Source organism: Equus caballus, chromosome 29 (genome assembly GCF_041296265.1).
Source record: "Equus caballus isolate H_3958 breed thoroughbred chromosome 29, TB-T2T, whole genome shotgun sequence".
NCBI classification, from domain to species: Eukaryota; Metazoa; Chordata; class Mammalia; order Perissodactyla; family Equidae; genus Equus; species Equus caballus.
Window position 1 is genome coordinate 18686850 of NC_091712.1, and position 26918 is coordinate 18713767.

The 26918-nt window shown below is 46.8% G+C and overlaps 1 long non-coding RNA gene across 3 annotated transcripts; it reads left to right on the forward strand.

The window, feature by feature from the left end:
- Positions 1 to 1412: 1412 nt before the first annotated feature.
- On the forward strand, positions 1413 to 26918 carry LOC138921362 (uncharacterized). 3 transcript variants are annotated; one of them, XR_011433875.1, is made up of 3 exons: positions 1413 to 1515; positions 1789 to 1843; positions 26180 to 26918. It is a non-coding gene; the product is annotated as an uncharacterized lncRNA (long non-coding RNA). The 3 variants fall into 3 exon arrangements; XR_011433874.1 differs by lacking the exon at positions 26180 to 26918 and adding an exon at positions 8343 to 12095 and having other exon boundaries at positions 1789 to 1894; XR_011433876.1 differs by having other exon boundaries at positions 1421 to 1515; positions 1789 to 1894.

Below are 26918 nucleotides of genomic sequence, written 5' to 3' on the forward strand. Positions count from 1 at the left end.
TGCTGGTACACTCCCTTTATCTCATGCTGTGGCCACGCGGTTAACTAGGGCCAGAACTGGATGTCGACTCCTGGGGTATGTTCTTTTAAATATAAATAACCGAGAAGAGGGAAAATATCAACTCAATTTTTGGTGTCCCTGGCATTTCCACTCTTCTGTATTTACTTCTTTGGTTGTGTCCCCTCTCCCGCTCAGTCCTCCTGGGCTTCTGTGGCCTCAAAGTCCCTCCCCTTCCTGCTGCCCTATAGGAAAGACCAATTCACAGTCATTGCGGTTGCTGGGTATTTCCTAGTAATGATTCCAAGTATTTCCCTTCCCTGGATGGATATACACATCTGAAGATATTGCAAAGCCTTTCATTCACTTCACCCTTCTGGGATTTCCGTTTTGTCACCTGTAAATAGAATTTGAGTTTCAAGAATGCAGTTCTTACGATGGAATTGTAGGTATTAGCAAATGGGTAGAGAAGGAATGCTAACTTGAGTAGGAGGCCTCCTGGGGTCCCTGAAATCACACAGGGCTGCCCACTCTCTGCATTTCTTTGTGGACTGGGCCTGATGTGTGTTCAGTCCACAGTGCGGATTTAGCGCCCATTCTGTGAAACATATAAGCCATGTTGTCAGGGACCCACGCCATCTTCATGCTATACCACCCAAATAAGCTCTTCCATGTTTCTTTAGGAAGTCTGGGAGTCAGCTGCAAGTCTCCTAAATGGGAAAGGTGGGCTGAAAAAACAATTTTGTTTTTCCTAAAGGAAAAAATGAGAAAAATGGTAATGATTGGATTAAGAGGAGAGAAAGAAAATTTCCAAGATGTGTATAGAGTTATCTATGAATGGTGAGCTGGCAGAGGCTTTAAATGTTTTGTTTTTTTAAACACGATTTTATAATTTAAAATTTTCTAGGGACTGGCTCCGTGGCCAAGTGGTTAAATTCACATGCTCTGCTTTGGTGGCCCGGGTTTCGCTGGTTCGGATCCTGGGCGCAGACCTGGCACTGCTCAGCTCATCAGGCCACACTGAGGTGGCGTCCCACATAGCACAACTAGAAGGACCTACAGCTAGGATATACAACTTATGTAATGGGGGGCTTTGGGGAGAAGAAGAAAAAAAAGGAAGATTGGCAACAGATGTTAGCTCAGGGCCAATCTTCCAAAAAAAAAAAAAAAAACTGACCAGCGTAAAATGTCAAAAGAAATTTCTATAAGCATAAACCATTTTTATAATCAGAAAACACAAATTAATATTTTTAATTTACTTTAATTAATACTTTTAAACAGTAGACCCAGCATTGGAGGTTTGTGGGGTTCCAAGATGGAAGCTCCAGGCTGTCTGCTTGGCCAGCCCCCAGCCCTCTTACGGATGTTGACCTTTTACCAGCGGGTATTGATTCCTATGACTAGAGTTTGCCTGTGAACTCAGCAGCTGCTCTTGGAGAAGGAACATGTCCAGGCTTGGTAAGCATTCATGCCTTCCAGTGGCAGAGACTGTAAGATTCTTCGTTGGGAGCAATCTTGGTAAGTGGGAGGCGACAGTTCAAGGAGCCTGGGTGCGGGGATGGGAGGCTGGGGCCCGGCTGGCACAGGGGCTCTCAGGGGGGCTTCGGTGCTGATGTTGGCTCATCCTCCAGGAATTGTGACAATGGTTTGCAGCCTTTGGAAACTTGCCTGCTCAGGGCATGAGGAAGGAAGCGAAGGATTGACAGATCAGCCCCCTTTCCCTGAGAGGATGGAGGGAGACAGTGACTTCAGATAGCGGAATGATAAGGATAACGTTCTTCCTCTCTGCAGTGAATATAAAGTGCTCTATCTGTGGAAACAGTTGAGGAAAAGAAGCAGGAATCTGGTAAGAGAATATGCACTTGAGGCTTACCTTTGTGCGTGAGAAATCCGTTCAGTAAGTATTTATTGAAATCACACTTGAAACATATGCACGACCCAGCCGGAGCCAATCCCTTCCTTGAGGAGTTCTCATTTAGTGCAAGAGGCAGGTGACACATGACAGATGGAACCAGTGAGGACATGAGAGGAAATGTTAAAAGGTGCTAAGTGTGTGGGAAAAGCAAGGGATGGGGAGACAGTGGGACTGGAAGGAACACCACTGGGCCTCTAGGGGACCAAGTGGCTCCCTGGGCTTCCTCTCCAGGGCTGGAGGGGAACGGGATGCAGCCGGATGGGATTGGTCCATCTTTGGAGGAGGGCAGACTCCTCCAAGGGGGCCCGGGGGAGGTGGTGGCGGAGGGACGCAGAGTCTCACTCTCGTGGGCTGGGAGCAGAGGAGAGAGGCTCACCAACCGGCTGGATGACCTAATAAGGCTACTTCCATCTCGCCTGCTCAGAGTCCAGCCTGAGAGAGGACTCCCTGTTCTCCCTGGCAGGGCACGAGGGCCAGTGTTTAGGATTTCTGAGCACCACTGAGTGTTCCAGCCAGAGACTCTCCATGTGACCTTCCTCAGCTCCTGGGGGAGGGGGCGGGGGAGGGGAGGGAAGGGAAAGGGCGCAGGGAAGAGGGGAAGGGTGTAGGGAAAGGGGGAAGGGTGTGGGAAGGAGAGGAAGAGTGCAGGGAGGGGAGGGGGGTGCAGGAGGGTGGCGAGAGGGAGGGTGGAGGAAGCAGGGCAAGTTTGCAGGGAGGGGAGGAAGAGGGTGCAGGGGGGAGGGAGGGAGGTGCAGGATGGAGGGGGAGGTGCAGGGAGGGGTGGGGAAGGTGTAGGAGGGAGGAAGAGGGTGCAGGGGGGAGAGGGAGATTCAGAGGGGAGAGGGAGGTGCAGGGAGGGGTGGGGGAGGGTGCAGGGGGGAGGGGTAGGTGCAGGGAGGGGAGCTTCCCAGGCACCAGGCTCTTGGCTGAGACAGGGCAGACAGGAGAGAGGGCCAAGGAGAAACGCCTGGCCTCCAGGGTTCAGGCCTGGCTTTTCTGAAGCAGTGTAAGCTGGGGAGGGAGCTAACTGAGAAGGTGAAGACTGAAGGACTGGGAGGCATCTCCAGAGTGGAGTGTGCGTATCTGACTGTCAGAGCGTTTCTTCTCAAGGCGCGCCCTTGGCCGGCAGCAGGGCTGGGGCTGGCCAGGTGTCCCCTCTCTCCTCCATCCTGAGGAGGAGGAGGGGGATGGGGAGGAGAAGAAGGAGGAAGAGGAGGAGGAGGCCGGGCAGCGCTGGGCTCACAGCACCGCCCTGTCCGGGGTCCTTTCTGCAGGGCCTGGCTCTGATCGCCTCCCACAAATCAGAGACTGGAGCTGAGGGGGTGTGTGTGGGGGGGTGGTGCCATCAGAGAGCGTGTTTTGAGGACTGAAGTTTCCTTGAGGGACGGGGAGGCAAGGCCAGGGGGAGCGCTGTTGCCTGTCAGGTGTCTACACTGGGCTGGAGTCGAGGGCACTCAGTCCCAGAATTCAGGGCTTACATGAAAGTGGTCTCTATCACAAGCGACACGTTTCAAGAGTCACCCAGTTGTAGTCACTAGCGTGTCCACACATCCATGCCCTGCCCAGGGCCTGGGGACTGGGCGGGGAGCCCTCCCTGTCCTCCCCAGGCCCGCGTGTGGCCCCAGGGAGAGGTGGGAGGGAGGGAGGGAGGGTGCCGGCCGGGCGGGTAGCCTGGTCACTAATGGCTGTGGGACCGCAGCTGGCCAAGTTCCCTCCCCTCTCGCCCTCTGCCACGGCCTCTGCAGGCGGGGGTTAGATGAGACCAGTTTCTGGACCTGGGCGGGCTGGCCAGAGGAGGGTGAAAGAGGGCCCAGGGCAGACTCAGGGAGGCCGGCCACCGCGCGGCCATTTAGAGCACGTGACAGGCCGTGATGCCACCACGTGCTGTGAGGGCCGTCCTCGAGGCTGGCACTGAGGGAGGGAGGGACCCCACCGCCTGAGGTGTTGGAGCTCCGGCCCGGGCGCCCTCTGCGCCCCTTGCCCGGCCGCGGCCCTGCTGTCCCAGGCTGAGCGGTGCCAGGGAAGGCTGGCAGGGTGGACTTTGCTCATTTAGAAGTCGGAAAAAATGCCAGGAATTCACAGTCCGAAAAACACCCTTTGGCTCCTCATTTATCTGGAGACCAAAACAAACTCACTTGACAGATTGTGGGTCCAGCGAGAGGCCCTGTGGAGAAGCCTCCCGCGCTCGGGCATGTAGGTTTCCAGCCTGTTCCGCACTCACTGTCGCTGGGACACACAGGGGCAGGTGAGGCTAGCACCCGCCTGGAGCAGGCAGCAAGGCTGGAAAGCCTCTGAGAGCCCCGGGCCTCTACCACGGTGGATGGACACTTTCGTTTCTTATTGTTTACGCAGAGATTAAGATCCGTGACACAGGGTGATATGGAAAATCTCACCCTAATTAGTAAGTGGGGCCCAAAACTTGTTTCATGAAAGGAAGGGATGCATTATTGAAGGTTAAGTGAAGTGACCCAGGGAGGTGAGCCTGTGCAGCTGGTGGAGGGGGAGGCGGTAGTGGTCCAGCCAGACAGAGTCCGCCTTGGGCCAGCACCTGGCTGGGGCCAACAAGAAAGTCCCCTTACTCCCCTGGCCTTCTCCAGCATGAAAGGGGGACCTGGGGTTCATTGGCCAAGGACATGGTATGTAAAATCACGTCATGAAGTCCTCTACCATTAGGCCTTAGTAAGGGAAAGTCTGAATTTCAAATGGCAAGACCTACCTGTGGGGGCAAGTTGCTTGGCCAACTCAGCCTTTGCATCTCAGGCTGGTTTTATGGTTCTTTACTTGGCAAATATTAGAAGTCTACCACGTGGCCGGCACTGTTCTAGAAGCTTGGGTTCTATCAGCGAGCAAAACAGACTGAGCGCCCCGCCCTGGAAAGGCTGGTACTCTCCGTCACTTGGGTCACCTGCCCGGTGTCCTGCTCTCGTGGGGCTGTCGGGGGGCTTTGGAGCAGAGGGCGCAGCCCGGCTCGGAAACTCACGTCTCCGCCGGCTTCGGTCTCCCCAGCAGGCGCCTCGCCTGGTAAAGGGGACAGGAAGGGGACTGTCCCCACGGGGCTGCGGCGAGGGGGAGCCAGTAATGTCTCCTGCGGGGTCCTGCAGGCCGGGTGGCACGGTGGCTGCGGGGCCCCACTCGGTGCGCAGGCAGTGTCCGGGACATTCCTGCTTCTTCTGCCTGGGGATGGGGAGGGGTGGGGGGGCGGGGGTTGAGGGAGTGGCCACTGCCCCCAGGTCAGCGACTGCTGCCTCCCCCGGGCAGATGGTCAGGGCGCTCCTTCACCCTCAGGCGGCACGGCCTCTGAGCACTTTGCTTCTTGGACTTGGCAGGATGTCTGTGCTGGGCGACAAGACTCGCGCCCCTCCTCCCAGCCTCCCCTGTGTCGGGCTGTCTGCAGATGACTGCTGAGACGCAAGCACAGCCCTGCCTTGAATTGGCTGTGTGGCCTGAAGCCACTCACTTAACCTCTCTGGTCTCAATGTCCTCATCAGCAGAATAGAGATCATAATGCTCAATGGTGAGGGGTGCCATGAGGGTCAGGTGAGACAAGAAGGTGAAAGATGGCAGAACTGTAAGTGTGGAGCTAGTCTCCTTCATCAGGCCATTCAGAGTGGCTCCCTTCTGCCCAAAACTGCACCCCCAAGCACTATCTTGCAGTCCCTGATTTCTTTTCAGTATCACCTTCTGGTCTTCAGCGCAGCGTGACCTTTTGGCACACTCGTCCCCCTCTGGCCATGAAGGCAGCTTGGACCCTGGCAGCGTATATAATGTCCACATCTGTTGGACTGGGGGCTTCTCAAAGCAGGGGCCGTCTTTCCTCCTCTGAGTGGCCTCTCCTTCCTCTTCCCCAGAGCCTGGCGTGTCAGCAGTGCTCGGCAGGCATCTGTTCCCTCGTGATCAACACATGCACGAGTGAGCAGCCGGCCCCTCTCTCCTGGAGACCTGTTTACTTTGTGTCCTGTACGAACCTGTCGCTCGGAGATCTAAATTTAGACTTTCCTTAGGCCAGGAGCCGGGGAACGGGTTTGAAATGTATTCCTCAGGTCTTGACCTTCTTTCTTGGGCTCCCAGAGGCACGGCCCAGTGGCCAAGTCCAGGGCACCTTGCAGCTTGGAGTCTCGGAGGAGATTCTGGTTGAGCACAGGTTTTTGGCCACCACCCAGGCTGCCTGGAAGGTCCAGCGTCCCGGTGATCCCGCAGCCTGGCCTGGAATACCCCACGGCTTGTGCTCCCCAGCCGGTCTGTCCTGCCCTCTCCTGGCCGCCCGTGGCTCCTAGAGCTCTTCTCAAGGACTCCGGATGACACTCACGGTGGCTCAGATGTGCTGCTTCTCTCTGGGAATGGAAAACTACATGGGGTTCTGCTGGCAACACCTGGCAGGCGAGCCCAGTTACAAAAGCCGATGGGGAGTGAAGGCCATCTTAGGATACTGTCTCCAAAGATCCAGCTTTCACCTGATTGAGTGCTAAAATGAAGACATTACCACCTACTGCAGGACATAGCCTGCCTGAAGGATCGGGTCAATTACTTTACTTCTCTGTTCCTATTTTAGTGTGCCTCTGCTTATAGTCAATCATGTAGTAAGAGCGCCCAGATTACCTGGGCCGGGAGAGTAAAATGACACCTGTTGAGATGATAGATGCTGATGAGGGCTCATGAGGAAGCAGAGCGTTGGGGTTCAACGAGACTGAATCAGAGAGGAAATGGTCCCATCACACTGGTTTTTCATTGGCCACCACATATCGTTGTTTTAAAACCAGCAGGTATCAACTTCTCTTCTGTGGTGACAGAGCTGAAGGATATGTGCGCATAAGGGCACACTCAGGCCAAGGTGTTGATAGAGTAAGGTGATGGCCCTCAATACGCTGAATGCCTTCCAGGATGCAAGCCCTTGGGCAGTACCCTTCTCTTAAATCCAACGGGTCCTATCATCTGTTTTAACCAATGGACTGCCACGGCATCTAAGCTACACTAATTCTGGGCTCTGGCCTTATAGAGGCCTTGCAGCACCTGCTTTTGCTCTTTTGGATGCCCTGAGCTTCTGTGTAAGAGGTCAAAGTACCCTGATGGAGAGACCACCAGAGGGACCTGTGGAGAGACCATATGGAGAGACAGAGAGAGGCCCTGAGATTATATAGAGAGAGAAGTCCAACTGTGTCAGTGTGCCCGCTGAGCCCAGCTGCTGGTAGCCTTGCCAGCTGAATGTTCCCACACACGTGACCCCTAGGAAGGCCCGCAGAAGAACCACCCAGCTGAGCCCAGCCCAGAGTGAAGAATTACGAGAAGTGCGGTCACATGTCGCTTAGCAACAGAGATATGCTCTGAAAAATGCGTGGTGAGGCACTTTCTCATCGTGCGTACATCATAGAGTGTAGTAACACCAACCTAGGTGGTGGCCCACTACACACCTAGGTTACAGGGCGCTAATCTTAAGGGACCACAGTCGTGTATGAGGTCCATCGTTGTCTGAAACATCATTATGAGCCTCATGACTGGCGTAACATAGTTATGGTTTTAAGTTGCTAAGTTTTGGTGTAGTTTGTTATACAGCAATAATAACCAAACAACTTAGTTCTTAGGACAGATCTTTTAATTTTACCTCTAATGGGGACACTTGTGTGTATTGCCATCTGTATTTCTCTGGGTTCCCCAGAGAAACAGAACCAAGAGGATGTGTAATATATATATATAGAGAGAGAAAGAGATTTAATTTAAGAAATTTCTCACACAATTGTGGAGGCTTGGCAAGGCCTCAATCCGATGGGTGAGGCTGGCAAACTGAGACTCAGGAAGTCCTGGAGCTCAGGGAGTTGTAGGTCAAGTCCAGACCCAGTCTGCTGGGAAACCAGCAAGCGCTGATGCTGCCGATGAAGGACGAAGGCCGTCTGCTGGGGAATCCCCTCGTGCTCAGGGAGGTCAGCCTTCTGTTCTACTCAGACCTTCAACTAATTGGATGAGGCCCACCCACAGTGTGGAGGGCAATCTGCTTTACTCAGAGTCCACCAATTTAAATGTGAATCTCACACCAAAACACCCTCACGGAAACATCCAGAATAATGTATGGGCATTATTTAGATAGATAGATAGAATATCGGTACTGTGACGCAGCTATATTGATACATAAAGTTAACCATCAAACCATCTATTGACAAAAAACTCGTTTTCTTTTATTTTGTTGAGAAGGTAGTATGTGCTTTTTGGAGGGAGAACCTGACTAAAGAACAAGGAGACCTGAATTGTAATCCACCTCCTGCCACTAACTTTATCATCATTGATCCGTGGATCCGTTGATCAGTGATGGCTCCATTGATCTAGACCAGAGGAAATTAATTCTGAAAGGTCACTGGGTCAGGTCATTTTTCTGTCTCAACAGTAAATATGTGTGTGACTGACTGTGTGATTTTCAAAATCAACTGTGTGATTTTCTTCCTAGGGGAAGACATTCTCACCTAGAAGGAACATCGGCTGGTTTGGTTGAAGCGGGTAGCAGAGGAACACTGGGTGCTCCCTCTTCAGCAGCCATCCATCTCCCCTGCTGGGTGGCGCCACATTTGGTTTGGTGGGCTGACCCCATCCTTGCTCCAGGGTGGACCTTAAGTGACTAATACCAGTCTGGAGAATCCTGCCTGTTGGTCCAGGGGAAGACACCTGGCCTGAATTTTCCCAATTGAACTGAAACTCAGAACTCATTTTTAGTGTTTGGGGAAAGAAAAAGATTTCACATCTTCTATGTGTTGTGGCAGGTATGTTGATATGAGACCTAGAATAATTTCAGCCATTTGCTACATGAAGGAAGCCAGCCTAAGGGCCAAGACAACATGTGGAAGAGAAGAGAACCAAGGATTGCAGGAAAATGGGACCAGAGCCCTGAGCAATCCCAGTTTGAAACCCTTGTGCCTCTGGACTTCCCCTTGGGAGGCCTAATGCACTCTTTTTAATTTCTACTCCATTTCGAGTTCAAATTTCTGTTACTTCCAACCCAAAGCATCCTGATTGGTGCATGATATGCCCCACCTACCTTTCCAGAAGAGCTGAAACTGTCAACCTTCGACTTTAGTGTCCTCATTATGAGGGGCTCTGAGAATCAGATCACTTTCCTCTCTGACTAGTTTGAGGTTTTACAATTCCCCAAGGGGCTCAAATGGAGCCAGAGCTCCTGCTGCGGTCAGGCTGAAGGATGCACACCTTTGAGAATCTTCCAAGGCAGCAGGAAAAACAACTCAGATCACAGTTTCAAATAGATTTGGGACAGGGCAGGGCAGAGCAAGACTGTTGACAGAAGCATCTGGAAACCTGTAGGACTGAAATGTCCCCCTCTGCTTCCTGAGCCTCATAGGGAGAGTGGCTGTCTGGCCAGGGTCAAGTTTCTCTCTGTTTCTGTGTATATGGAAAGACCGAGGCCACGGTCGATTATGACACGTAGTTGAATGTTTAGAAATTATATAGAATGGACATCAGAGTTAAATTTAGGAAAGTTCCAAAGTTACACTTTTCTTCTGAGTCTCTGGCCCATCTTTTCTCCTTCTATTTTTCAACCAAGTAGCAAATGTTCACTGCTCTTCAAAAACTTCTTTTAGGAGAGGATGGACCATCAGCTACATACTCTTTAGTATAAATAATGTAAGATCCTAGAATCTCGGGGTTGGAAAGACCTTAAACTTCATCTATTCCAGAGTGGCTTGAATGTTGGCTCCACATAAGATATTTCCACGTGGAATTTTGAATGTGATCTTCTTTAAAAAAAGGGCTTTTGTAGAGGTAATTAAGTTAAGGATCTTGAAATGAGATCATCCTGGATTATCTGGGTGGGCCCTACATCCAATGACACGTGTTTCTATAAGAAGAGGAGAAGACTCAGACGGAAGAGGAAAGAGACAGGAAGAGGCCTTTTGACGATGCAGGCGGAGGCTGGAGTCATGCAGCTATAAGCCAGATCCCACCAACGATGGCCTGCTGCCACCAGGAACTAGGAGAGCGGCAGGGGACAGATGTTCCCTCAGAGCCTCCAGGAGGGGTCAACCCTGTCGACACTTGATTTCTGACTTCCGGCCTCCAGAACTGTGAGAGAATACATTTCTGTTGCTTTAAGCCATCCGGTTCAGGGTAATTGGTTATGACAGTCCTGGGAAACCAATACATACTCCATTCTTCAAATTATCCTTGAGTGCTTTGTATAAATCCCCTCCGAGTGACTGTTTGCTCTGTTTGAATACATCTAGAGGCTGGAAACTTACTTCCATCCAACAGGACCCATCCCATCCTCAGACGGCTTTGACTGAACACCTTCCACACGCGGCCCCATCCGCCCTGAAAATGTCCAGCATTTCCCCTGAAAGCATCAAAGCCTTTGCACTTGGAGTTCCATCTGCTCTTTGTCAGGTCGTTCTCTCAAGTCTTGGCTTAAATATCAGTCCCGCGAGAGACTGTGCCTGGGCATACACACCGCCTCAGGTAGGGCCCTGAATCCATCACAGCATCCTGCTCATCTTCCTCGCAGCATCTTAGAAACCGGTACTCAGCCTAGTTACTGGTTGGCTTGCTCAGTGTCTGCCCCCTAGAGTATGAGCCCCAGGGATCCGGGAGCCTGCTTGTCTCTATCATGGTATCTCTTAGAATGGATATTACATTGTATTGTGTAGAGAGGATAATATTTCTGAGATATAACATCTCATTTATCGTAAGATGCACCTTTACCTCATTTTAATGAAAATGAGATACATTTGCTATAGTTTTAGATGTGATGAGATAAACAAACCAACTCTTTTTCTTTCGGGATTTCCTGTTCTCCTGCATGCCTTTTCAAGTATTCATTCCTCATTGCTTCAAGGGAGAGGCCTTCACAGGATGGAAAGCTGAAAGAAAATCAAATAAGAAAAGCCTTTGGATTTTGTGTTTCCCCGAAGCAGAACCACCAAAGAGATTATGCCAGGTGCCCAAGAGGGTGGGAGCACCTGAGGAAAGTTCTCGAAGTATAAGAGGGAAGGATAGCCTGAGCCTTATTCCACACAGTAGGAGGAAAGAAGAGACTGAGAAGTAGTGACAAGGTAAGACCACGGTGATGAGCCTCCAGAGGCGTGGGGAGTCCTAACTCCAGGCTCTGTGCCTCTGTTGAGGGCCCTACGTGCCCGACATTCTTCTAAGAGCTTGGAAGCTTAGCCCACTGAATCCCCACTGCACCCTATGGGCTAGGAGTCAGGATTCTCTTCAAATTGCAGAGATATAGATGGAGAGTTCAAATAACGTGCCTGGATGATAGAGCCAGCAACTGACAGTGCAAGGACTTGAACCCACGGGGTCTAGATCTGGATTCCTGCCCTCCACCACCATGCTGATGAGGACTCCCCACAGCTTCAGAGCATTTTGGGGACCCAAGAGTGGAGGAGCCCTGTGGCGTATGTTGCAGGGTCGGGTCTCTGGAAGCAGCAACACCGCATGCATGTTGTGCCTTTGTCACATGTCTAGGCAAATGGGGCGAGGGACAGACTGGCCGAGAGCTCTGTGTGGTCTCCCCCATACCTCCATGTCACAGAAGCAGCACCATGACACCTGCCCTTAACGTGGCCCAGAGATGGTGCAGAAGGCCAAGGATGTCACGTGGACCGCAGAGAGGGCCAGCTCTGTAGCCATGTGGGAGGGTCATGGCCAAGGGTCAGAACGGAAGGATGGCTATTGCAGGAGATGCCTGCATGGACATATGCCTTGAGGACTGGACGTCCCCTCAAAATACTTGGTGCTAACAGAACCTACTAGAACTCAGACACAACCCCAGGGAAAATGGGAAAACCTCAACTTAATAGATATTCCATTCTTTGCAAAATTGGCTTTTTAAATAGAAACTAAGTTGAGTAATAGAGAAGCTAAGTTATCCTTCTTGCATATCTGAGAGTCAAAACCTTTTTACACATAGTGCTTTCAATAAAACTTTGTTAAACAGATGATTGAAACAAAGACGTTGAGTAGAAATCTGCTTCCTGTAACACGTCAGCATTTGTTCTGGTTCCCTTCCTTGGGCCACAGAGAACTAGTTGAATCCGTCTTCTATCAGATAACTCTTGTTTTGCCAAACCAATCATTGACAACTCCATCAGAGGGCTCCTCATTTGTCACACTTTTTTAAGATCAACAATATTGAGACATAATTTATATACAATAAAGTGTACCCATTCTAAGTGTACAGTTCAATGAATTTTGACAAGTGTATATACTTGTGTAATGTAAATGTGGAATGTTTCCATCACCTTCCAGATTCCTACAGGACCCCCTGAAATTGCCTCTCCCACTCCACCAATATTGACCTGAGAAAACCCCTCTTCTGCTTTCTGTCACTCTAGATTAGCGTGGCCTTTTCAAGAATTTCGTATAAATGGAATCATATGTTGTGTTTTAAGTCTCTATAAAATAAATGGAAAAGCCAGAGAAAGCCCATTGAACAGAATGGGGCTCACTGCTGTGAATCTGCTTGGCCAGCTGGCCTTGGTGCTGCCCGACTTGGAGACAGCCCACCTTGCAGGGCCAGCATCATGCTCTTCCTCCTCTCGTGCTCTCGCTCAGGCCCCCTTCTCTGGGGCACTGTGTTCACTACCACTTCCCTTCCCTCACTCTTGGAGCTGTATTTCCTTTCTTGGCCCACATCTGCCAACCGGGAAACTAAACAACAAATGATACCCCTGGAAAAGCATCTTTGCTGAAGAGTTTGCCAATCTTTGGGTAGAACCAGACAGGAAGTGTGTCCCCTCAGTTCTTACTGACATCCCAGATAGTGTAAACTCCCCACTTCCTGTGCAGCTGGCTCGGGAACTGGCCTCTCTGATACAGCGAGGGAAGCTTCAGTTTCTCATTATTTAACTTTTGGACACCCGCTTGCTCTCCTGGCTCCTCGTGCTGTCTTTCCCTCTCTTGTCAAGAGTTTTGTTTTCTTTCTTCATCTTGTTCACCTCCAGACTGAAAAAAGTGTGAGAGAGTGTGATGGTCTAGTCTTTTAATCATTTCCTCTTCTCCCTAAACCTGTCTGGTTCTTCGCTCATGTGCAGGACATTTTTTATGACTGAGTAGACAGAAATGGGCTTCTGGAGCCCAGCTATCAGTTGACATATTATTGTTATTCTTCCCAGTAAAAGCACTTCCACAACAGAGCAACTGGGGGAACTGAATGTGTCTGCAGAAAAGAGCAAACGAATATGCAGTCCCTATAGACCTGAGAACTTCACCCTCCTCTGGTTCTCTGGAGCATGTCAGTGCAGGCAGGAGAAATGCCTGTAGCTTCCACAGTGTGTAGGCTGGGCCAGTGGCTCTCAAAATGTGGTCCTCAGACCAGGAGTGTCAGCATTACCTGACGTATTAGTTATTTTTTGCTCGGTAACAAGTTGCCTCAAAACTTAGTGGCTTTAAACACCAATAAGAATTATTATTTCTCACAGTTTCTGTGAGTCAGCAATTTAGGAATGACTTAGCAGGGAGATCTTGGCTTAGGGTCTTTCATGAGGTTGCAGTCAAAGTGTTACCTGAAGGCTTGACTGGGGCTGGAGCATCAGCTTCCGACGTGGCTCACTCACAGGGCTGGCACACTTGTGCTGGGTGTTGGCGGCAGGTATCATTCCTCCGTCAGCTGCTGGGGTGTCCTCAGGATGTGGCGCTCAGCCTTCCCCCAAGTGTGTGATCTGAGAGAGAGAGTATAGAAGCTGTCATGTCTTTTAGAACATTGTTTTGAAACCGCATGCCATCACGTCCATCAAGCATGGTTGGAAGGGAGTCACTAGATGTAGTCCATGCTCAAAGGGAAGGAAATAAGACCCCACTTTTTTTTTTTCAAAGATTTTATTTTTTTCCTTTTTCTCCCCAAAGCCCCCTGGGACATAGTTGTATATTCTTTGTTGTGGGTCCTTCTAGTTGCGGCATGTGGGACGCTGCCTCAGCGTGGTTTGATGAGCAGTGCCATGTCCGCGCCCAGGATTCGAACCGATGAAACACTGGGCCGCCTGCAGTGGAGCACACGAACTTAACCACTGGGCCACGGGGCCAGCCCCAAGACCCCACTTTTTGAAGGGAGGAGTGTCAAAGAATTTGTGGATGGATGTTAGAAATATGTTACCTGGCTGAGAAATGCAAATTCTTGGGACATCTAGACCTACTGAGTTCAAATGTCTGGGGTTCAAGTCCAGAAATGTTTTCACAAGTCCTCTGGGTGATTTTGATGCTGGTTAAAGTTGGAGAGACACTTTAGGTTAGACTAAAGAACACTAAAAAAAAAAAAAAACCCTTAACTCACTTGTGGATAACTAGGTGAAGCCTTACCAACCAAGGCTCCCTTCTAGAAGCTGAGTTTTAATGAATTTAAGAAAAGGTGCCGACCTTAATTCAAGTTAATCCACAGGAAAGAGGTGGTAGGCAGAATAATGGTGCTCATATCCTAGAAGCCTGTGAATATGTTACCCACCATGGCCAAAAGGACTTTGCAGCTGTGATTGATTAAGGCTCTTGAGGCAGGAGATTATCTTGGATTTTTCCAGATGGGTCCAAAGTAATCACAAGGATCCTCATAGGAGGGAGGCAGGAGAGTCAGAGAAGGAAATGTGATGATGGAAACAGAGTTAGAGAGAGAAATGAAGATGCTACACTGCTGGCTTTGAAGACAGAGAAAGGGGCCTTGAGCCAAGGAATGCAGGCAACTTCTAGAACCTGGAAAAGTTAAGAAAACGGATTCTCCCCCAGAGCCTCCAGGAGGAATGCGGCCCTGCGACACCTTGATTTTCGCCCAGGGAGACTCATTGTGGGCTTCTGACCTCCAGAATTGTGAGAGAATTAACTTGTGTTTTTGAAGCCCCCTGTCTGTGTAATTTGTCACAGCAGCAATAGAAATCTGCTGCAGAAGCGTTCCTGTCTGAGCCTCCCTTTGGGTGCAGTAGAGAGGAGAAGAGGAGTGAGATCATCTGCTCCCTCACATGGTCCCACGAGGAGGGTGGACACGGATTTCATTGCCGAGTCTATACTTGTGTTTTTACCTACAGAAGAGAAATGCTGTAGAACTGTGCTGTCCAACATACTGGCCACTAGCCGCATGTGGCTATATAAATTAATTACAATTATATAATATTAAAGAGTAAGTTCCCAGTCCTCCAGCCACATTTCAAGGGCTCAATAGCCAAACATGGCTAGTGGCTAATGTATTGGGCAGTATAGATTTAGAACATTTCCAAAATGTTCTATTAACATTTCTAAAAGTTCTATTAGGAAGGCTCCTCTAGAGTCTTTGATCTTTCCCAATTTTCAATAAGCTTTGGCAAAAATCTTGTTCCACATCTTGGCCATGGCTATGATGGCAAGTTGGCATATCGGATTCTTTGAGCTCTGTAATCTATATTTATTTACAGTGCTAATTAACTAGGTTTTAAAAACCTGTACTTCAAAGGCTCCTAGGGATTCAGAGGTGCCACAGGGACCAGAGCAGCATGTCTGCGTGTCCGTGGGTAGATGGGGGTACAGGACCTGCACCCCTGCTTTGACTAGAACAGCTTCCCATTTTGTTTTTCTTTATTGAGCTGATTGTACCATTTCATTTGAAGAAAGATTCCATGGCTTTCAAAAGAAGAAAAGTTTGAAAACTGTGCCTGGAGGGAGGGTACCCACCCCACTTCTCCTTTGTCCCCCTCTGTAGTCCCCTGGAAGTCATCTGGACAAGACTCCTTCTCACTAAAGACCATAACCAGAGCAATAAATCATTTGTACTTAAATACCAACATGGATTCATCATCTGGAGATTCTGTATTTGTGAAGATTTCTTCAAAAACTCCATCCAAAAAAATTATTTTAGAGGATGCTGTTAATTTTAAAAGCAGTATATAGGGTGGATCATTTTCCTCCTAGGATTAACTCAACTGTTTCGTATTTCTATTCCGAGAAACATCGTATTTTGTCTTATTTATACACAGAGACGTGCACACATGTACTTTATAGAACACCGTACTTGTCTTGTTGCAGTAAGGTTTTATAGTGCTTCTGGCCCAAACCAATAAAGTCTGGGTAAAAAGGGAGGGTCTTTGGAGGTTTCTTCAAACCATGTAATTCTCAAGCCCCGAAGGGCTTCTCGGCAGACCTGACAGCCCCATTGGCTCAGGGGAGTCTGGGAGCAAAGGGGTGGGACCCTCAGGTTTGATGAAGTCGTTCAACTTTTATATTAAACGTTAAAAGCGTTGAATGGGTTGAGGTCACACTTCTTGCCTCTGACAATAATTCCACTTTTATCAGATACTATCTTGTCTTAGATATATTTAAACCTCCCAGCCAGAGCGATACTCCCAGGGAATGCCAAGCATGCGCACGCTCTTCCCTCTCCCTGGCAGAGCGCATGCTCACTGAGTGCTGGCTGAGATGATTGTCTCCGGTCGCTGTGGTGTGCCCGGGTCGCAGCCTCTCTGGGCCTCAGTTTTCTGATCCCTGAAAATCCAGGTTTGTGGGTTAGAAGAGCTCTGTTTCCTTCTAGTACGGAAGTTCTTTGATTACCTGATGGATGAAAATTATTAGAATCAACTAATTCTCAATTTTGAGGTAAAAAGAGAAATCCATCATGTATGATAGGAATAGAAAAATTGGGCCATGTTTAACAGCAATCTTTATTTCCACTTAAACTACCAATACATCTGTAGCCATGTACGAACGAGAACGAGTCTCACTTTAAAACTCCATTGAGCACAGTAGGGCTGGCGGTGGATGGACCTACAGCTGATGGGGCTAACGCTTAGGACCCCTCATTTCAATGGGCCCTTCCAAGGCCCTGGGAGGGGCCTCAGCAATCTGACTAGTGTTCATATACTTTGCAAACCTGGAAAAGCATGGTATTTTAGCTGCAATTTGTTAGGATTGCCAGCTCCTTCCATTCATGCTTCCCCTTCTCTTGGGTGAGGTTGGGGTGGTCTTGGGCATTTTTGGGATCCAGATAAAAAAGGTGAGTTGGGGATGCATTTACTTTGAGTTTAGCAGGATACATTCATGTGGTTCCCTGCAAGGACTCTGGAAAAATCACTAAGGGCTTCTGGGTTTTTCCCATTCCCACAAAAACCCTGGTGGATGGGTTAATCAGCAAACAATTCTCAGGAAGTAGGAGAGTAGGAAAGAAGAGGAAAATGAAAAAGCCTGAATGAACAGTTTATCTTTGAATAATCAGTCCTGTTTCAACAGCAGGACCTCGGAATCAGGCATGGCGGGAAGAAGGGCTTTGGAATCAAGTTGAGTTCAAATCTCAGTTGTGCCAAATGCCAACTGTGTAATTACGGATAAAAGATTTTTCTTTGAATCTGTTCCCTCACTCGTTAATGAGGCTAAGAGTGACTGTTTCCCAGGGTTGTTGTGAACTTTGAATGCTATAATATAACATGCACATACTAAGCATAATAGGCACTCCATAAATTATAGCTTTTTAGAAATCATGCCATGGAATGTTCTCTTATAGTGCACTTAATTTGAATATCAAAAATTCCAAGCAAGGGAGAATATCTCCTTCAGAGATTATTGAAGTTGGGAGGGGCCTTCAGGGTTTAAACAAGGAAATTAGGGCTTTGCAAAGTGGTGACTTCCATGGGGTCATGCCCCTAGGAAGCAGCAAAGTGGTCTTAGAACCCACATGTCCTGACTTGGAGTATAGTCAGACAGGTGGGTCCCTTATATTGAAAGTAAATCAAGGAGCAAGTGCCCTGTGCAGAAGGCCATGCGTGAAGCCTCCTGGGGCTGGTAAAGAAAGGCGGTTATTTTCGCTCAGTGCCTGGGAACTGTACATATGTTCTCTCAGTGTAAACCTCACCACTGCCCTATGAGGAAGCTGCAATACAGCCCCATTTTACAGATGAAAAAACTGAGACTGAGAAAAGCAAAGAATTTGCTCAGGATCAGACACACATAAATGACAGAACTCGAATTCAGTCCCAGGTCTGTTCGCCCCCAAAGCCATGCCCTCCCCCCGTTTTACAATGCTCTGTCCTCTGAGACTTGGCCTGAGTCCACACAAGGGCTCTCTCCATCTTTGACCAACGTGCAACAGCAAAGCCACTCATTGGGGTCCTGCTTCCTCCTGCGACTACAACCTTGGTGATGCCGTGCAGGCCACCATTTATTGGTCACCTGGACATCACTAAAATACCTGCCTTGGGCATGTTCATGATTTCCTGTCAGAGGTTTAAAACAGTTTGTCACAGTTTTCTCAGAAATATTTTTCATAAAGTCAAAGAATTAGGGAGGAGGCTCAAGAATTTATTTAGGTCATCGCCGGAGCAGACACGCACTTGAACCCAACAGGACTTCTGCAAAGGTCTTTCGCTTAAAAAACCCTTCAGTTCGATGGTTCTCAGCCTTGGCTGACATTAGAACTACTTGGAAAGTTTTAAATGATACCACACCCAGGCTCCACCCAAGACTAATAAAATCAGAGTCTCGGAGAATGGAGCCCGACACGGCAGTTTTTAGAAGTTCACCAGACCAGGCTAGTGTATAACTGCTGAGGTTAGAAAAAGATTGGATGGCCTTCCTCCATAATCCTCTCCAATGCTGAATTTCTGACACTTTCCAAGAAACATCGCCTCATTCTTAACCAAGGTCCCTTCTGTGGAGGGTAGGGTTCCGCAGTGGTTTTCCACAGTAGCGTGGAGATGTGGAATAGTGTAGTTTTCGTTAAGGGTAAATTGTTTCCATATTATCAAAAGCTTTAAGGACTGCTCATTCCTTCATCTAGCAGTTCAACTTTTAGGACTTTATCCCAAGAAGAATTAATAAATGTCTACAAAGAAGTTCATTAAAGCATTATTTATGACAGCAAATTTTGGAGACAGCCTAGGTATCCAATACTCGAGGTGATTGTGTGAAAAAGCTACGACATATTCAAATGGGAGAACATAACCTTTCGATTTCTATTTAGGTTCATGTTAACCAGCATAGGAAATGCTGTAGTAGGAACAGTATGAGTCAATTTTTGGTTAAAAATATATGCATTTTTCATATGTGTGGGAAAGATATTGAAATATTACATTATCAGCTGTTGCCTCGCATGGTTGGTTTATGACTGTCTTTTTCCCCTAGCTTTATTGAGATATAATTGACATATAACATGACTGATATTTTTGTGCTTTTCTCTTTTTCATTTTTTATTGAGGTAACGTGGGTTTATAACCTTATACAAATTTCAGGTATACATCTTTATATTTTGTCTTCTATATAGACTACATCATGTTCCCCACCAGAAATCTAGTAGGCGCCCATCACTGTACAGATGTACTTTACCCATTTTATCCCACCCCACTTCCCTTCTGGTAACTACCAATATGTTCTCTTTATCTATGTGTTTGTTAGTTTATCTGCACATATGAGTGAAATCATACAATATTTGTCTTTCTCCATCTGACTTATTTTGCTTAGCATAATGCCCTCAAGGTTCATCCATGTTGTCACAAATGGCGAGATTTCCTCTTTTCTATGGCTGAGTAGTATTCCGTTGTAGATATACACCACATCTTCTTTATCCATTCATCTGTTAACGGGCATTTGGGTTGTGTGTGCTTTTCTCTCATGCTCACTCTCGGGAGCTAGGGGAGTGTCTCTCTATGGACCGAGTTCTGTCCTAACCCAGGTCCCAAGGTTTAGACTTTGGAATAAATATTATGGCCTCCATATTGGCCATGGTGCAAGTTATTCCCTTCAATGCTCTGTTTCATCAGCCCTCTGTCTTACACCAACGTCTCTCGATTGATTCAGAGTTTGGTGAGGAAAGGGATGTGATAAGCAATCTTCTCAAAAAGTCCAATAGTAAGAAGAGTGCAGCTCTGGACTGGATCCACCCCCACCCTTTATATACTATATTTATTACATGCATTTTACTCACACAAAACTGCACTACAGCTCATTGCATTAAGCGTGACACCAAGTCAGCCCAGGGGCGTCAGTGTCTCATGGTAAGTCATTGTAATAGCTGGCAAACAAGTCATATGCCATGTGTAGTAATATAATGCTAAAGCTAATCTTAGCACTTGATATAAGTTTTCTTATTTTATATTTGCAAATGCTTATTTTACATAGAGAAAAAATAATGCCTCTTTATATTAGAAATTGATCATGATTAAACAGAGAAATTTTTAAAAGAATAATTACTGCTGTGCCCAACAGAATATTCAGGCTTAAAATAAGGCAAATTATGTAGTTTTGGTACTAGGTGATTTTTAACTAGCAATAATTATATCGATTACAGTATACAGAATTAATGCCATGTGCCTGAAATTTAACTAATTCATCCCCAAATAGTACATTATAATTATGTTTTTTCATCACCAAGGGGCACCTTTTGAAAAAGATTTTTATTTTATTGAGGTCGTCAGGACTGGTTTTTTTAATGCTCGTTTGAGTTTTTCAAATTTTCTGTTTTGAGGGTCATTATTATTTAAGTAGAAACAACAATTAGGTGGTCTGTAGAAAATGCTAATTTAAAATCCAATCTAGAAACGCGTGTGCCTCCTTTCGTGGGTTATTTTTCATGGCAAGCAGAACTGGAATTTGCTGGAACAACTGTTCAGCTGTCTTCAGAAGAGGACATGCTCCATTTTTGTTGTTGTTGTTAAGTTCAGCTGTCTTAAGGACAGATCAGGCCATGCTCTCTTTTTTTAGCTACCCAGATCCCCCTTGACTAGTGTCAATGGCTAAAGTCAGATGAGTTTTTGGGAGAGTATCAGCTGGACTCTCAGAGAGGAGGATGTGCTGGAAGGAAAGTCCACAAGAGAGTGTTAAACCTTGCCCCCAGGAAATAGCACGTGTTTGTTGAATGAATACATGAATAATATATTTGTTAATATTCCTAGCAGAAGAAAACCTTGAGAAAATTGTGTTTGTGGCTTTAAAGAATTCGTATGATATTAGGTTTAGATGTGGCTGGGAAAGGAAAAAGAGGCAGGGGAAATGACAATTTTATGGAGTGTGTTCACTCTACCCTCCCTATGTGGTTCTAGCATCCATCCATGGCCACAGAGGCTGCTTCCTCCTCCTGGACAGACAGGGCCGCAGTTGAGGCTTGACGAGAGAGAGCAGTGGACATTGTTTGGCAGCTGCTCAGCAGCTGCTGACATTGCAGGAGGCCAAAAGTCAAAGAGGAGGATGGCTTTCCAATCGAATCGGGGAAAGGCATTTCTATTCTGGGAGATGCAGAGGCCCTGAGTCCACAGTGGCACCCAGGGAATGGGCTGGGCAGGGAGGGGTGGTCACCAGCCGTTTGGAAATTGTCGATTGCCAGGGCCCTCGGTCCATCTGAACCGAGTCACAGCACTTTCACTGAACAAATCTGCCCATAGGCTGATTGATACTGATTCGCTCAGGGAAATGCCGTTGCCCTAAACTAGGATTTATTCTACCAAGCGTCCTCCTGGCTCATGGCAAGGATCAGGGGCCACTTCGTGTGATTTCTGGCCATCACAGATGTCCCTCTCAGCCCAGCCTGGTTATGACTTCCCCAGTGGTGTGTGGGGTGAGAGAATCAGCTCAGTTTGTCACACTGTTGACAAGCGATATAGGTGCATCCCCAGCCAGCAGGGAAGTGAGTCAGAGCATGTGCTGTGGTCTCAGCTAGTCCAAACCCCAGCCAGGGCGGGGACAGAATGGGACAGGGCTGGGATCAGGGGCAGGCGAGTAAGGTTGAGTCCTACAAATACAGGTCAGATCCTGTCCTCATTTAGAATTTCGATATTTTGTTCATTATGGATTTTTTCATTAATTTTGATTTTCTAAACTACTGCAGTAACATGTTCTTTGCCCTGATTACTGAGTTTTGGGGCTCCCTTTTATGTTTTGCACCCAAGTTGAGCCCCTCACTTTCCCCCCTCATCTTGATTTTGCCCAGCCCACTCACTCACCAGCTCTGTGAGGTTGGACAGTCACTTTAAAGCCAGCTTCCATCGTTTGTAAAATGAGGTGATTGATACAGCCCATCTGATAGGATTTTGTAAAGTTAAATGAGATAATGCACTTAAGACTCTCAGTGCAGGGCCTGGAGTACAGTCAGTGCTGCGAGAACATGGGTCAGTGCCCAAAAAATCCTATTCTTGCCAAAAAGAACCCCCTCCTTAGAGACAGAAAATGGCCCATCAAGCCATTTCTGGACACTTTGATATTGCTCAGCCTGTTTGTAACAGTGATCCAGACTCTAACTTGGGCAGGGCTCCCAGTTGTTAAAAAACATGAACAAACCCACAGTTCCCAGGATAGAAGAAATGCCCTTGGCCTAGCATCAGCCAAAATCGCGCCAGTGTTGAAAAGCAGTGGGAGGTGCTCACCTCTTGGACACACTGGCTTGAACTTAGGGATTCGCCAGGCGTGGGTAGGAATTATGGGCTTGAGAAATAGACTCACTCACTCAGGTGAACACACGCACCAGCCAAGGCTGCTGTGTGCCCTGCGATGTCCAGAAACCCACACTAGGAGTGAACTCAGGGTGGAAAGATATGTTAAGAAATCCATCTTGCCAACCTTCCACAGATTCTACGATATGATGATTTATGCTTTCAGTGAATATTTTACCATTTCACAACAACCATTATTTGCTGTCTCATATGAATATACAACAGTAAAACTGGATAGATTTCATGTTTACCAGTAATATTGAAATCATCTCTTTGAAAATTTTGAAAAACTTTCAGCCAAGAGATTCATTGTAGACTAGCGAAATGTGTGCAAGTATTCCATGTTTAAAAGCTTTTTGCGTCGAAAACCTCCGTCCTAGTTCCTAATGCAAAATTCAATTCTGAAAAGAATAATGAGGGAAGTGATCGATGAACTTTTGATTTCAAACCTCTTTACTGCCTGGAATCTGGAAATAGCTTGTGAGAGACAGAATAATGGCCCTCAAAGATGTCCCCATCCTGAGCCCCAGGACCCGTGAGTATGCGAATATGTTCCCTCCCAAGGCAAAGCACACTTTGCAAATGTGATTCAGCCAAGGATCTTGAGGTGGGAAGATTATCCTGGATTATTTGGTTGGGCCCAAATTAATTACAGGGGTCCGTAAAGTCAGAGAGCCTCTCCCTGCAGGGCTTAGAGGGAGATGCGGCTGCAGAAGAAGGGTCAGAGAGGTGTCACGTTGCTGGCTTTGAAGATGGAGGAAGGGGCCACAAGCCAAGGAATGTGGGCACCCTTTGGAAGCTTGAAAAGACGAGGAAATGGCTTTTCCCCTAGGACGTCCAGAAAGGAATGGAGCCCGGCTGACACCCTGATTTTAGCCCAGTGAGACCTGTGTTGGGCTTCTAACTTATAGAACTGCAAGATAATAAATTTGTGTTGTTTTAAGCCACTAAGTTTTCAGTGATTTGTTATAGTAACAATAGGAAACTAATGTTAGTGCCGTCAAGTCAGTCCCAAACTCCTAGCAACCCTGTGTCCAGCAGAGCAGGACCCTGCATAGCTTTCGGCATCACAGCGACATGCAGTTGCCAACTGACAGATGGGTGGTGTGGTTCCCTGCCCAGGAAACGAACCTGGGCCGTGGCAGTGAGAGTGCCGAGTCTTAACTCCTAGGCCACCAGGGCTGCCTAGGAAACTAACATGTAGCTGCAATTATGTAAATTTCTGTTAGTCACTTTATCACATACTGTAGATTTATTGGATGTTTAGAAGCAAATCCTAACATAGTATTTTTTTCAATTTAATATTTTCATTGTAGGGTCTTCCATCCCAGTTTTCTTCTCATTTATCTCAGGATGGTGTGTCCTTCAGACTCCTGATGGGCCACTAGACGTGAAAAGGGAACCTGGAATTATTCCCCAAGAAGCTGCTCCTTCCAGACCCGAGGCAGGCCGCTGCACCCCGGGACGTGCCCAGGGAGAACAGAGCCTGTAACCATGGGAACTGGGCCATGGAGAGCAGGATGTAAATCCTTGAAATCATTTTTAATGAAACATAAACATTGAGTTAGCATGAGGGCCACAGTTTCTGGGTGGCTGGTTCGAACTTTGGCAATCAGCATGGAGAGGGAAAATTCTCCTATTCTAATGGCCTCCAGATGTTCTTCTGGTCCCAGCCGAAAATTTCTCGTCATTTATGGTTAATATTTTTGTCAGCAGCAGCGTTTTGTTGTAATGCCTCCAAATTGGTGGCAGAGGCCAGCATTCATCAAACAAACTCCAAATGAGAGCTTAATCTTGGGGTCACCTTAAGTCACCTGTGGTACTCCATTTAATCAATAATTGCGTAATAGTATAGCCACCAGAATTTTCTGTTTGTATGACAATGAACCTCATGACCATCTGACGACAGTCAGTCACTGAACTCACCTATAAGTGAGATGTCCTATTTTGACAATGACTGGCATCCTGGCCAACGTCCAGAAGAAGGAAACAAAGATGTCAGATGGTAGTCATCCTGAGTGAATAAGAGGCAAAAGGTTTATTGCAAATTATAATGAATTTCTTCATCATAGAATTTAGAACACAAGCTCCATTCACATCAATTGGGGAACACTGAAGTAATGATTTTTGAGAAGCAATCTTTGGGAAATTCAGATTTAAGCAAAGACGATTTCCGTTTTTTACAACAATAATGTTATAACCACCTACACTCAGTAAAAGGGGACTACCCAGGATCTGCTCTGGGATGTGCCGTTAGTTATGTAACCGACTCTAACAATAAGTGACTGACTTATATTCATGCTTCAGTTTCCTCTATTTGAAGAATGAGGAGGACACAGCTTGCCTTTCTAGAAGTCTCTTCTGAGAATTGCTGTCTATGAACCATCCTGAATGCACAAGGAAAGGACTGCAAACTGCCTTGAGCGATTGCAGTGAGTTGCCGCTCACCGCTTACGTCTCAGCAGGGCCTGGTGGACTCGGTTATGTTGGGAAGGTGCTTAAAAAGGCTATGCTTACTTGCCTGTTGAGAAGGGACTTGATTTATGACTTTCTAATAAGTCACATCCAGGTTGTCCTGCAGCTTTTATCAAGTGCTTCTATCCATGCTTATATTCATTAGTGTGAGTAGCTAATTTCTGAGGTTCAGCCACCAGGGCATATGTTTTCATGGTTAATTAGGGGCCTGAGTTATAGGCCCCTCACACCACTTAGCAACTGAATCATTTGTGGCTACTGACAAGTAATAGAATCTCTTTGGGCCTTTGTATGTTGATATAAAATGACGATAAATCATTTGACTGCGTACTAAGTCTTTAATCATCGAGCCCCCACCCCAGCCACCCACCTAGCAGAGTACTTTAGGAGTTTTACTGCTTACAATGAGGAAAGGTCCTCGGCTAAGATATTAGAACTAAGGAAAGATGTTCAGGACTACAGACTCTAAATATATGTGCGGATTTCTCATTGGGGAAAACAACTCACTCTTGCCATGTGGTTTCTCTTCTCTTCTCATTCGGGGTCTAGCACAGGTGGTGTCAACAGAAGCTCTGACTAGTGGGTCCAGCCCCACCCAGACTGACTGGCAGGGTACACAGCTAGAATTGACAACACTTTAAAAATACAGTAGTCCCCCCTTATCCATGTGGGATACATTCCAAGACCCCCAGTGAATTCCTGGAACCACAAATAGTGCTGAACTCTATATATACTATGTTTTTTTCCTATATGTACATACATACCTATGATAAAGTTTAATTTATAAATTAGGCACCATAAGAGATGAACAACAATAACCAATAATAAAATAGATCAGATATATCTAAAATATATCAAAATATAACAAGATACTGTCATAAAAGTTACTATAGATCTTAGCAACCTCAGCATATAATTTTTTTCTTTCCCTATTAAGTCGAGAACTTTCACCGTTTCACATAAAGGAAGCCCTTTACAGCTTCTCTTTGGCGTACCCAAATTGCCAGCATCGCCATTCTTGCGCTTTGGGGCCATGATTAAGTAACGTTAGGGTTGCTTGAACACAAGCATTGCAATACCGAGGCAGTCGCTCTGATAACCCAGATGGCTACTGAGTGACTACCGGGCGGGTAGCATATACAGTGTGGACACGCTGGACAGAGGGGTGATTCACATCCCCACGGGACAGAATGGGACAGTGTGAGAGTTCATCACGCTACACAGAATGAAGAACAATTTAAAACGTATGAATTGTTTATTTCTAAAATTTTCCATGTAGTATTTTCAAACTGCAGTTGACCAGGGATAAGTTAAACCGTAGAACATGAAACTGCTGATACGGGGGCACTTCCGTTTTGGTTTTGACAAATTCTCTCATCTGTTGGTAAGTATTTTGAAAATTTAAATCACACACTCATTCTTTCATGACCTTTTTCTACAGGTATTCGCTGTATAAAATCTTCTCAGACTGCCCCAGCCCCCTTGGAGCCCAAGGCTCGTTTCCATCTGTAATTCCACCATCTACAGTCTCACAGAGTGCTCTATGACTACCAAGACAACAAGCGTCTGTCCCCAGTGCTCTGAGGAGTCCGACCCTCTGAAGCAAGAAAAAGCTGAAATCCTGATTTTTCCTCCTTAAAATCAGCATGAAATCGCTTGCCGGTTCCTGATGGTGTGCCAGGATGTGATGTGATGAGCTGTGAGGGATGACGGGAAAGAAGTTCTGTTCCAATATTAAATATCTCTTTGTCCTCTCCATCCCTTCCCCTGATCATATTGTTTAAAATAGCACAACTAGAAGGACCTGCAACGAGAATATACAACCATGTACTGGGGGGCTTTGGGGATAAGAAGAGGAAGAAGGAAAAAACCCAAAAAGATAGGCAACAGATGTTAGCTCAGGTGCCAGTCTTAAAAAAAAATAACAGTAGTAGTAATAATAGCAACTATAATATATAATTATAATTTTATTATATATTACATATAATATATGGATATATATTATATGTTATAATATATAATTACATGAATGATATGAATGTATAATTATATGAATTAGAATTATGAATATATAGTTATAGTTTATAATTATAATGAAGAGAGCTAGCATTTATTAAACCTGGATTATGTGTCAGACACTCTGCTAAGCATATTACCTTCATTATATCCTCTGATCCTAA